The sequence below is a fragment of the Cupressus sempervirens genome, chromosome 7 (genome assembly GCF_028749045.1).
Source record: "Cupressus sempervirens isolate cs-2001-9-10 chromosome 7, ASM2874904v1, whole genome shotgun sequence".
Classification (NCBI taxonomy): domain Eukaryota; kingdom Viridiplantae; phylum Streptophyta; class Pinopsida; order Cupressales; family Cupressaceae; genus Cupressus; species Cupressus sempervirens.
This window is the reverse complement of record NC_143124.1, coordinates 207,540,430-207,553,117: the sequence shown is the minus strand read 5'-3', so window position 1 is coordinate 207,553,117 and position 12,688 is coordinate 207,540,430.

Here is a 12,688-nt window from a genome sequence, read left to right as displayed (position 1 = left end):
TTTTGTTTATAGGGTATAGAAATAGTGACCCAATTCAAAAGGATTTGAACTTGTTCCACTCAATGTCTAAGTGTAATATATAATATCGCATAGAAAATGGGTGTGGTAAGGCCTTGGAGCTTTAGATGACATAGAAGAGAGTAACAATATTTTTCTAATGGCACTGATATCTATCTTTTGCCGAGCAAATTGATTTCTATTACATAGCAATGCCTAGATAAACTTTTCACTGAAAGCAACAAATTTGCATACCTTAATGGTCACTCTATGGAAGATGTAAGTGCAACACATCCATTTTCATGGTCAATGGATTCTTTAACTTCATTATGATGAAATTTAATTGTAACAATTTTTATCACATGACATTTTAGTGTTTTAAAATTGAGGATTTAGCTTAGTCTTAACAAACATTGTTAAGTCAAGAGGCTTTCTATAATGGAAGCAATCATCAATGTAAACATTTAGCTATTTCAATAAAATTTAATGTTCATTTGAATGTTTTATGAAGTGGTGAGGTGGTAGAATGATGAGTTGATAGGTCACACTTATATTTTAAGAATTAGTAATAATTTATAGCTTATCCATATAGTTATAAAGAAGGTGTCAACTTGCATTTAATTGTGTAACTACAAATATTGAAGAGTCACTTGCTAGAAGTAATAGCTACTTTGGGGTGTCCCTTCACTATCGAAAAAGGGCAATCATGAGCACACAAATGTGCTATTGAAATTTCTCCACACTGGGGAATTGAAGGTTGTGCATGCTTTCACCATGCTAAAGAACAATCTTCTAGTGCAAGAAGCTTGGGGCATAATCCATTTTGGAAGAGGATCTCAGCAATGAATTTAACAATGTAGCTTACACGCATAGAATCAACAAAGAAGGGCACTCTATGTGCTACAATTTATCAATAGTGGTATTTGGCATTCAAAACCATGAGCTCACCCTTTCTTACACAACCAACAAAGAGAAAATTTGTTGTTGCCAAGGCAGTTAGGGTGTAGGAGGCCCTATTCAAGTATATAAATTGGCCCTTTTGTGAATTTTCTTTTTAGATTTTCTCTTCATTTGTATTTTACAATCATCAAGACTTATAAATCCTTGTATTAATATTTCTTATAGGTACATATTGTCCAAGTATGGAGGGTTCAACCAATAGAATGATGAAGAATTCATCACTTTTGATTGTGGCTTTTCTAAGTAGATCCTCAAGTCAAGAGTGAAGCTCATTTTAGAGATTCCAACCAAATTGGAGGATAAGGAAATCCAATTTTTTATGTGCCTCATTAATTGGTCTTTGTTCTAGAATAGGAATTTCATTGTATCTAGCTAGGAGGTGAGCTATGGAGCAAAATGTGTTCCCAGTGCAAAATCTGGTTACATTGTGATCATTTACAAGGCTAGGAAATTTGCTCCCTATGATCAAGCTCACTCAATAGTTGTTTAAAATTTTTTGGGAGCTTGAGAAGGTAGCCATTTTGTATAGCTTCATTTTGGTATTCTTATTTGTGATATGTCAACTATGATTGGAGTTGAAGGTCATGTAAATTTTTATATCTTAATTAATTTTGTGAAAGAAGAAAACAATCAATAGTTTGTAGATTGATGGTACATAATCAAGTTTTAAAGCTCTACAATAATAATAGTATGTTTTTGCATGTAATAGATTTTATATGAGAGTACAATTCATAATTTTTCTATTAATGTTTTTTCCAAGCATGGAAAAAGAGGGGTAAAATTTTACTAAGATAGAAAGAAATACAACAAGGAGAGCTCAACAAGGAGTTCGATCCTGAGCAACAAGATCATCAAATTATTACACCATCTCAAAGGAAAGTTTCCCCCTATCCATAATATTCCAATCCGGAGCATTACTAGAAGCCCATTTGGCTAAACAATAAACAACTCTATTCCATTCATGAGGAATATAAATGAACCTAAGGAACTAAAAAGAGGTAGAAAAGAAAATAATCTAATTAACAATAGTGGCTAGCTGCCAACTAACATCCTCCAGCTCCTATGAGGAAAGCAAGTTCACCACCACTTGGGAATTAGACTCATAGATAATCTTACTCCATCCCCGCAAGCAACATTGTTCATAGCATATAAAATAGCTTGAGCTTCCATGAGATCATTAGTGTAATCCCTATTATGAACTGAGAAGAAGAATTTAACATCACCAAAACTACAACAAGCCACTCCCCCAATACCAACAGGGCCTGGATTCCCTTGAGAAGAACCATTAGTGTTAATTTTTAGAACTCCATAGGGAGGAGGAGTCCAATGCCCATCCCAATTCACCTAACCTTTCCTATGAGGCTGAGGCTCCCTAGACACAGAAGGAAATCTTTGAGCTACAAAACCATCCTGAAGATGAAAATTGAGGCACTTACATATAGCAAGATCAACCAGATCCATACTTCCATCTAGCTCACACTTCACTTGAATAGTTTATTGATGAGAATGTGAGATCTTTCACTAAAGATGAAAAACACCAAGCTGAACATCTTGGAAGATTTGATGATTCCTCCCTAGCCAAATATGCCAAAGCATGAACATTTGGCCATAAATCCAAGTAGCATGGAGAGGAGAAGACTTGGAGGGAGCATTGCCCACGTGGGCCCAGAACTTAGGCGAAGAGGAAGCATGCCTACAAGAGAAACCCCAAGCACTCCACCAAAGGTGCCATAACTGAGTAGAATAGGACAAATGGAAGAATAGATGGGAGACAAACTCCTCCCCATTACCACACAAACCATAATAAGAGGGGCCCTGAAATCCACATTTACAAAGATTATCCCATGTAAGACAGTGGTTGTGAGCCACTAGCCACAAGAAAAAATTGCACTTGGATCAAGAAACTTTATTCCAAACTTGCTTCCACCAAGGGACCTTAGCATCCCCAAATAATTGTCTAGTTATCTCATGATACCCAATATAGACATTATACTTACCAGAAAAAGTACCTCCCCAAGCCAAAACATCTAGACCTAGCAAAGAGGAACACTCTCTAGAGGCCAAAATCTAAGAAAGCTCCTAATAATCAATGATTGTGCCTCTAGTAGGCCAATTAGAAGAATTCTTCCATCTATAACCAACACCAGGTCCCAATTGATAAGGAGTCTTGTAATGAGCTACTTTATCCCATCCAATGGCATGAAAAGAGTCACACAAAGTCTAAAGATGAGGGTACATGGATAATATGGATGGGAATCCATCCCAAGCATTAGACCAAAACAAAGCCTCAAAACCTCCCTTACATATCTAGAACAGACCCCTCTTGACTAACACCGCATCTATCTTCAAAGTCTGCTAGACCATTGAGCCATGACCTTCAAGAAGAAGTGCAGAAAAAGAGCAAGGATTAGCACCATGAAAATAATTATGAGTGATAATATAGGCCAAAAGTTGATGTTGTCGAGAGTAGCATCACCAATAAAGTTTAGCAACAAATTCTTGACTACTCAAGAGAGCTGATCAAAGACCAAGACCACCCACCTTTTTAGGCCTACAAATAGTCTCCCAACAAATCAACGTCCATCTAGTACTATGAAAATTACCACTCCAAAGGAATTTTCGAGAAAGAGCATCAAACTCCTTGAGAAAGTAAACAAGAGTGGCTTGAACCATGCTTCTATAAGTAGGAAGAGCTTGGATAACAGATTGAAGAAGAGTAACCCGAGTAGTAGTAGAAAGTCATCTACAAGTCCAATTATTTACCTTATCCTAAAGCTTGGTAGTCAAATTTTACTAGAATAGATGTGGCTACCTAGAAACAACAATAGGAATGCCAAGATAAGTCAAAGGAAGTGACCCAATCTGAAACTAGAGGATACCAGCAATCATGTGCTAAATAGAATTAGGAGTGTTAAAAAAATAGATGAAAGATTTGTAATCATTAACTTCCTGGTCTGAAGCTGCCAAATAAATCTCCAAAGTATGTCAAAAGGCTTCAGCTTCCTTGATCCTAGCATGACCTGCAAGAGTAGAATCATCAACAAATTGAAGATGGGAAATAGAAGGTAAACCATTACCCATTGCCACCCCTAAATAGAATTATGGGACACCTAATACCTAATGAATCTTTCCAAGCCCTCAAGAAGATCTTGAGGAGATCTTCATGTCATCACAAGGGAGATTAGAGATCGAGGTCTCTCGAAGGATCTTGGAAGGGCTGAATCCCTTGCTTCTAGAGCTCTAGAAGAATGAGAACTTCAAGAGGACATTTTTTGGAAGCAAAAGGCTAAAGTTGATTGGCTTCAGGAAGGTGATCAGAACATTTACTTTTTCCATAAAATAATGCAATCTCATCAAAATTAGAACAATATCTCTTCATTGATTAATTCTCAAGGTATCCAACTGACTTCCTTGCCAGCTTTGTTCTAGGAGGCTACATGGTACTTTTCTACCATCTTCTTTGAGGACTCTCCTCCTACTGATAATGAATAAAATATTAATTTTTCTTGTATTCCTTCCCCTATCACTTAGGATATGAATTATTATCTCATGCATCCAATATCTTTGGAAGAGCTGGAGGAGGTGGTCTTTGGCATTCCTAAGGGGAAGGCTCCTAGTCTTGATGGCTTTCCAATTGAGTTCTTTCAGGAATTTTGGCACATCATTAATCATGATTTGTTGGAAGTGGTTAAGGAATCCTATTCTAGCAAGTAGATGCTTTGGGCTTTGAATTCTACTTTCTTGACTCTTATTCCTAAGAGAGAGGGTGCTAATCAATTGAAGTTTTTTAGACTAATTTCCTTATGTAATATGGTTTACAAAATTATTACTAAGTTGATTTTTGAGAGAATTAAAAAGTGGCTTCCCATTATTATCTCAGAAGAACAAGGTGGTTTTGTTGCTAGTAGACAAATTTTGGATGGGGTGGTTATTACTACTAAGGCTATTTACTCTATGGCTACTTCAAGGGAGAGAGTAATGTTTGTTAAGTTGGATATGGCTAAGGCCTATGATAGAGTTAAATGGAGTTTCCTAAGTTGTATTCTTCTTTCTTTTGGATTTAGCTCTGACTGGGTGAGTTGGACTATGAGTTGTGTTACTTCTACCTCTTTTTCTCTTCTTCTTAATGGTCAACCTTCTCAACTATTTGGTGCTTCTATAGGTCTTCGCCAAGGTGACCCTCTTTCCCCATATCTATTCATCATCATGGAAATGAGAACATAGCAGTACCATATACAGAAGCACCATCTTTCCACTAACATAAAACAAAATCACGAAGAGAGGAGTCATGAAGCCACATCAACTGGAACTTAAAAGGAGGATGTGTTGGAATAGAAGCCCCAATTGAATTTTGTTTGATTGGCCAATGATCAAAACCCCTCCAATCAAGGATTTATAAAGAGAGAGTAAGGGTGCCACTAACCCAGAAGCATGAAACAAGAAATATGTCCAGACATTCTGAGATAGCATCAACCCTAGTCCTTCGATTATTCCAAGTATAGAGAACATTAGAAGGCTTAACATTAGAGAGATAAAAAATTGATATGTATTGCCAAACAAGAACAGAAGAAGGCCCCAATCTAGCCAGAGCACCTTGCTTCTCCTCCAAACTTAAAACTAAATTGGAGTCCCTTGCTCACACCCAAAGATGATAAGGGTGACAATTTCTAACATATTGAATATACCTCCAATGTTCCTCCTTTCCCATTAGATCAATAAGAACATACACATTAGTAACCATGATTACCTCTCTCGAGTCTAGAGCAGAAGCCACCACAAAGAGAGCTAAGTGAGAAGACACCCAGCCAAGGGGAGAAATTTTCCATGGATCGCAGAAGATAGCTAAACCACCAACACTACCCATAGCCCCAATACACTAGCATTAGCCATGAGACCAAATACTAGAGGCATGTTGGACCATAGACACCACAAAGAGCTTAGTTTCCTAGATGCAAAAAACATAAGGACAATGATCAACCACCAAATTTTGAATAGCCTTTTGTCTAGGGATACTATTCAATCCCCTAATATTCCATGAGAGAATAATCATCATAGAGTAGAATGGGTAAAATGAGCATCCAAAGGTTTCATTAACCAAAACTCTATCAATGTATCTCCTATGAGTTTAATCTTCTCTTGGTTTTTTTTGTGCCCACTCCTTAGAGGGGGAGCAAAAGAAACCCACTTAAAGGGTCTATGCATCAAACCCAAGGGGAGAGGAGATCCCTTACCCTTACCTAATGGTAGCACATCCTTAACCAAGTTGGCCATAACAATGTCATTATCCTCTGACACTACAGGTGTTACTAGAGCCTCCGACACAGGAGCTACATGAGCCTCATAGTTCTGATATACCACAACTTGGGATGCCCCACAAGCATCATTAGGTACAAATCCCTAATCTAGGAAAATCTAGTCAGAAGAGATAGTCTAGGATGAATGCCCTCGTCGAGAACCATACTATCTAGCACCTCAAAGTAGTTAAAACTTGAATCAAATATTCTTTCTTTCAAAGGCCTCTTCTAACCTCACCCCTTAGCTCATGGGTGAGTAGGGATAAACCCATCCTTATCCTACATTTGACCCTTACCCTTTCCTATAGCATCTTGTTGATTCTTCCCTTTGGTAGTATTAGCCATCTGAGATTGTCCTTTCCCTATAGTATTTTCCAAACTACCAGCATTGCTAGTCATAGAACCATCCACTCCTTTGGAAGTCAAGTTATAGGGGCACTGACGTTGTAAATGACCATACTCATGATAAATCCAATAGTTGGTAGGGAGGGATTCATAATCTAATTGCTACACCTAGGAAGAAGTCCCAAGACAAATCTCCAAAGAATCTAGTAATGGGTTATTCAAATTAATTTCAACACAAATTATAGCATAAGAAATAACCTTTTTATCAAGGGATTGATGTGTGATTGCAATCGGATTTCCCAACAAAGCAAAAATTTGTTAGAGGATGTCATCATGCCAAAATTCTAGGAGAAGGTAGGGCAAGCAAACTGAAACTAACACTATTGAAGGGAGATTCTCAGCAGAATTAAATCCTAAATGCTAGGGTTTGACAAATAATCCTACATGGTTGTAGAAATAAGGACCTCCTTCAAAAACACAATCATGATCAGACATGCAAGAGAATACAACAAAAAAAATAGCTACTCCCTACCAACATTATATCCATATCAAAGGGAAATCTAGATGCCAAGAAATTTGCATATCAAAGCATGCTTGGTCTAATATTAAATGTCCTTCATTATAGCCACTAGAGGAATAACCAGAATAGGGTGATCATGGCTATGCAGAAAATAACCGTTAACTTTTTTCAACTTGGAGCTCTCCCCTGAATAAACGATTCAGATCTCATTGCATACACAGTTGGAGAAGAACCATCTATTCTCACTAATGTAGAAGAAATCCCAGGCCCTACCATGCAAACAATAAAAACCCCAATCAAAAATAGACCATAGAATATTTTCAAAAACTAGAACCCACACAAACTTTATCTAACAACTAGCAATCCAAACATAATAAGGAAGAATGTTAGTAAAGACCAAACAAAAATCATGGGATAGGGATAGAGCCGTAGCCCAACTGGTAACTAGTGCTTCTCATCACTCTTCAAAATCATTTTTCCAAGCATAACATCACATCTACATTTGAGTTTTATGTGCCATAATAAAGAATTACAACAAATATTTTTTGTAATATTAAACGTCCAATATCTATATTGATTCTATATATTTTTCTTATACTTTTTTATAAGAATTTGTTTTTCCTTCAATTCAAGAAATAGAATATTAGAAAGATATATACATATAGAAAAATTTTACTTTTTTAATTGAAATTTGAGATGTTTTAAAAGAAGTGAGAAACTTTTTATTTTTCTAATTAGAATATTAGAAAAATATCTTTTAATAATTATGTAAATAAAAATAATAATAACAACTTCTTTTTTTCAGTATCTTATTTTTAAAATGTTTAGAGAAGATCTAAAAAAGCTTATACGAAAAATACGATATTTCTTAAAAAAATTATTGCATGACATGTTTCTATATTTTTCATCTGCATGATGTTTCATAGATTTGAACATTGTCTTGTTTCTTTAAAATTCATCAATTATAATATATATATATATATATATATATATATATATATATATATATATATATATATATATATATATATATATATATATAATAAGCCAAAAAATATCATTCTTGAGGCACCTACTTTCATAGATTATCTCAATGCAATAGGTGCCTCAAAAGGATATCTCTTGTCTTATTTTATGGATTATAAATTATATATAAGCTAGTATATATAACCTTACTTGCTTTGGCTTGACATGCCTTTACATTTGCAATATGATAGTTGCAATGATAATATCTTCATTCTTCTTGCATACAATTTATTCTCTGTACCATCCTTTTCTTTTCCTACAATAGGGTTCTCTTTTGTAGTTATTTTACCTATAAAATATTTCTATCATTGTGTTCTCTTGGAAATCCAAATAAACCTCAACCAATGGGAGTGATTAGTTTGTTCAATATTTCATCTTGCAAATTTACTTGTATGATAAATGTAGAAGAAATTTATGAAGTGGGAGATTATGGATGTTCTTAAGGAAGTCATTCGATGCCCATATTATACCCAAGCTACCTCTATGGTGGATTATTTTAGGGATGCTTTTGGGAGGCCTAGTTCTATTTCTCCCAGGGAAGATAGAACCAAGATCATCTTTGTAGAAGGTTTGAGATTCACTAGAGATTTCGGTCCCTTTTAAATCTATCCCAAGGGCTCAATTATTTTAGTGGAACTACAGTGAGAGTTGTAGTTTCTTGTACTACTTCATGTGATGGTCATATTTGTAAAGGTTTCATTTACTATGTTTTTTGATTTGATGGAAGTGAGAAAATTTTGAAAGTCCCACACTACTTTGCTTAAACATGTTTGATTTTCAAAAAAGGACTGAAATTTCTTTTTTTTTTTTAATTACCATACATGTATGTATCATTCTTTTAATTGAATGTAATTATATATATGAAAAAAATTTAAAGTGTGGAGGTAGGGTTTTTCCATTGTGTCTACTCATATCGTTGTAAGTCTAGTGACCAAACATTGCAAGTTTCTATAGTTTTAGTGAGCTTTTCTATAGTTTTGGGTGATTTTCATACTCTATTTGTACCATCCTATCTAATGTTAATCCTAGATTGGAAGGCTAGGATGTGTGGTGTGTTTTTAGAAAACTCCCTATGATGTGATGAATTGTCTCTTTAGACTCCCTAAAATGGTATTCTATTTCATTTATTATAGGAAAAAATTACTAAAAATTAAACCATGTTTGTCCTCATCTCATCAGAAACACATAAGATGTTTTTCCTCAGCACATCAAGAAACACATGGTGAATTCATAAGTCATTGGTCCCCAACACAATTCACCAAATTATGAAGTGGAAGATTTGATTGGTCCATAGTCACAATGTTGACAGATATTTTAGAAACTTCAAATCTTACCATTTGAGAAAAAAATGACTTGTCTAACTTGTTAAACATAAAAAAAGGAAATTTATTCATGTATTTTTTGGTCAAGATAGTATGTGGTTTAAATCTAAACAAACTCAGAAGCCCAATAATAACTTAAGAATAAAATTTCTTACTATTAGTTTTGGATTTTTTATAGTCACCATTTCTTTAATAATTAACTCTTGCTTTCAATTGTTTATTTTGAGCCATTAGTTCTCCAAGATATCTAGTTAAATTAAACATCTACTTGTGTGATTAAATTATAAGAATATGACATTGATATAAAGCCAACAAATTTGGTAAGGGGGAAAGGCTTGTGCAAATTGATTGTTGAGAATGTTGTCATTGCAATTGAAGATGAAGAATTGCCCCAAGTGTTGTTAGTGAGTCTCACTGATTCATGGTTTTCTAAGGTAGTATATTACCTGACATATGGAGATTGTCGAGAAGGAATGACACTCAAAGAAAGAATATATTTGAGGCTAAAGGCTACAAAATATGTAATTTCTCAAGAAATCTTATGCAAAAGGGGGATAGAAAAGACTTAGCTATGATGCTTAGATGAAGCTCAACAAAAGAAATTGTTCAAGACATTTCACGAAGAAGTATGTGGCAGTCATTTCTCCTCTTCTATCATAGCTAGTAAAATTCTTAGGAAATTCTTTTACTAGCCTGAGATTTTTTTGAGATTCTTATTTTTATGTCAAATACTATGAAAGATGTAAATTATTTATAGGAAAGCCTAAACTAGCAATGTTTCCCCTTAGACCAATGATTATTGAAAAACCTTTTAAACAATGGGGCATTGATTTCATCAAGCTTATGAATCTGACTTCTAGTCCAAGACATATATATCCTAAAAGTAATTGACTATTTCACTAAGTGGGTTGAGGCTATTTTGACCAAGAAAGAAAATACATAAGTAACTTATGAATTTTTAATGAATCATATTTTGGTAACATTCAGAGTACCTACAAACATAGTCATTGATAATGCCTCTTATCTTTTTTTAGAAGAAATCACTAGCTTCTGCTATGAAAATGAAATCAACCTAGGGTAATGGTCAAGCTAAGTCAAGTAAAAAAAACTTGGTCTCAATCGTGAAGAATTTGGTGAGTAGAAATGGTAGGGATTGACACAAGATACTATATGAAGTGCTATGGGTAGATAGGAATTCTCCTAAGAGGGAAATAGGCATGTCTCCATTTGAACTAGTGTATGGGATTAACACACAAGTTTCTCTACCTTTGAATCTTGTCACTACAAAACTACAAACAATAATAGAAGATCCCTTTTTCTAATCACCTTTAGAGAAGAGGATTATGTACTTGAAAAAGTTGGAGGAAGAGGAATAAAATGGTGGATAGAATAACAACACATCTGATGAGAGTGAGAAGGATTTTTTATTAGAATGCAAGACCAAGGAAGTTCAAGCCTAGAGATAAAGTCCTTATGTGGGATAAATGAAATGAGAAGAAAGAGAGTCATGGAAAATTCAAATAATTATGGAAAGTTCCTTTCAAAGTTCTTGAGGTAATCATACCTAATGCTCTGAAGTTGTCATATCTAGATGGTGAGAGCCTACCATATACCTACAATGGGCAGGATTTGAAATTATTTAAGTATTGAAGCTCGTCATGCTTTTTGTACATATTTAGCATAGGTTCCTATTTTTTCTTTTTATGTTGCCTTTTTCATTTTGTTTCCTCACTTTAGGTTTACCTACCTATGTTTCTAAGTTCTCTAGTTTTCAATTGAAATCCAGTCCCCAAATTCACTCTTCCTTTCAATTATTTATTTTGAGCCATTAGTACTGCCTAGTGTCAGTTGCAATTTGAGGTCCAATAAACCCTTTTTCAATTATTCATTTGTGAACCTCATCCTTTTAGTCCCTACTTCCTTCATGCTTATTGCTGATCAAGTCTCATCTCTAGAATTCCTTTGTAAACATATTGATTGAGGTCATGTTCAAAGATTAAAATTTCTTTAAGTAACTTTTGAACATTTTGTATCACTTTTGAATGAACCAAAGTAAACATTAACATCTTGTACTTGTTGTACCATTTGAACCAAGTTCAAGAGCAAATTGATCCATTTTTGGTTCCCATGCAATATCATTAGTGGGAAGCCTAATGTGTCATGGCTCTCAATTCTTAGAAGATGCACTATAGCTAGATGCCTCGTCAAGTTTGACACACTCATGTATGACTTCATCTTATATGGAAAGGTAGTAAATTAAAGTAAGGAAATAATTAATAATAATGTTGTGATTTATTTTTGAGGGGAAAAAGTGAAATTTGGCACATGCAGAGGAAAAATATCATTTAAGTTGCTTTGTATTTAATTACAGATGCCATGTTGTCCCATCCTCCTTTTCCTACGACATGTGTAAGTCATTGCATCCTTCTCATGATTGATGCACTATCTTGGCTGTGAATTGTATATGAATAGAATTTCCTTCTCTTTTTCCAAATAGGAAGGAGAATATTTTTTTTTAAGTTATCATAGTCACTGCTCTTCAAGTAACTCTTTTTTTCTTTAAATCTTTTTCTTTCACCTGTTAGCAAAAAAGGCTATATTTTCATCTTTAATTTTCAAACAATGTGAGGGAATTCTAAATCATGAGGTGCACTCTACTTATGTTTGGGAATACCTATAAACTACATAGTAACTCGTGAATTATGTTAGATACAAACCTTTTAGGAGTCCACCTAGGAGGGATAATAGAAAGGTTGTGTGGGAAACTTGTAGAGCCCTTTTCTACTAAAGTCTTTGATACTAATTTCATTATAGCCTTTGACTTTCCATCTGCATATCCATGCCAAGAATTTATTTAGGAATGCATTTATATGTATGATATTTATAGTCAAAATATTTTGCAAAAAGGATAAAAGTGTATTACTAAGCATCGGTAGAGAAACAATGTCCAAGCTATTTCATCTTGAAGAACGGGAGTTCACAAATTTGACTTCTACCTTATCAATGGCCATATTTTCTAAAAAGTCCAATGTCTATAGGAACATCATTTCAAAGAGCTAGACCAAAGGTCCTTAAAAAGGTAGTTCTAGGTTACTCAAAACCTTTAAGAAAGGAAAAATGACCTCATAAGTTCATGATATAATGGTCTTGTTGCATTAGTTTTGTCTGTCTAGATATGTCCTCTTTTGAAGAATAGATGTAGTTTTACATTTGGATTGTGTTGA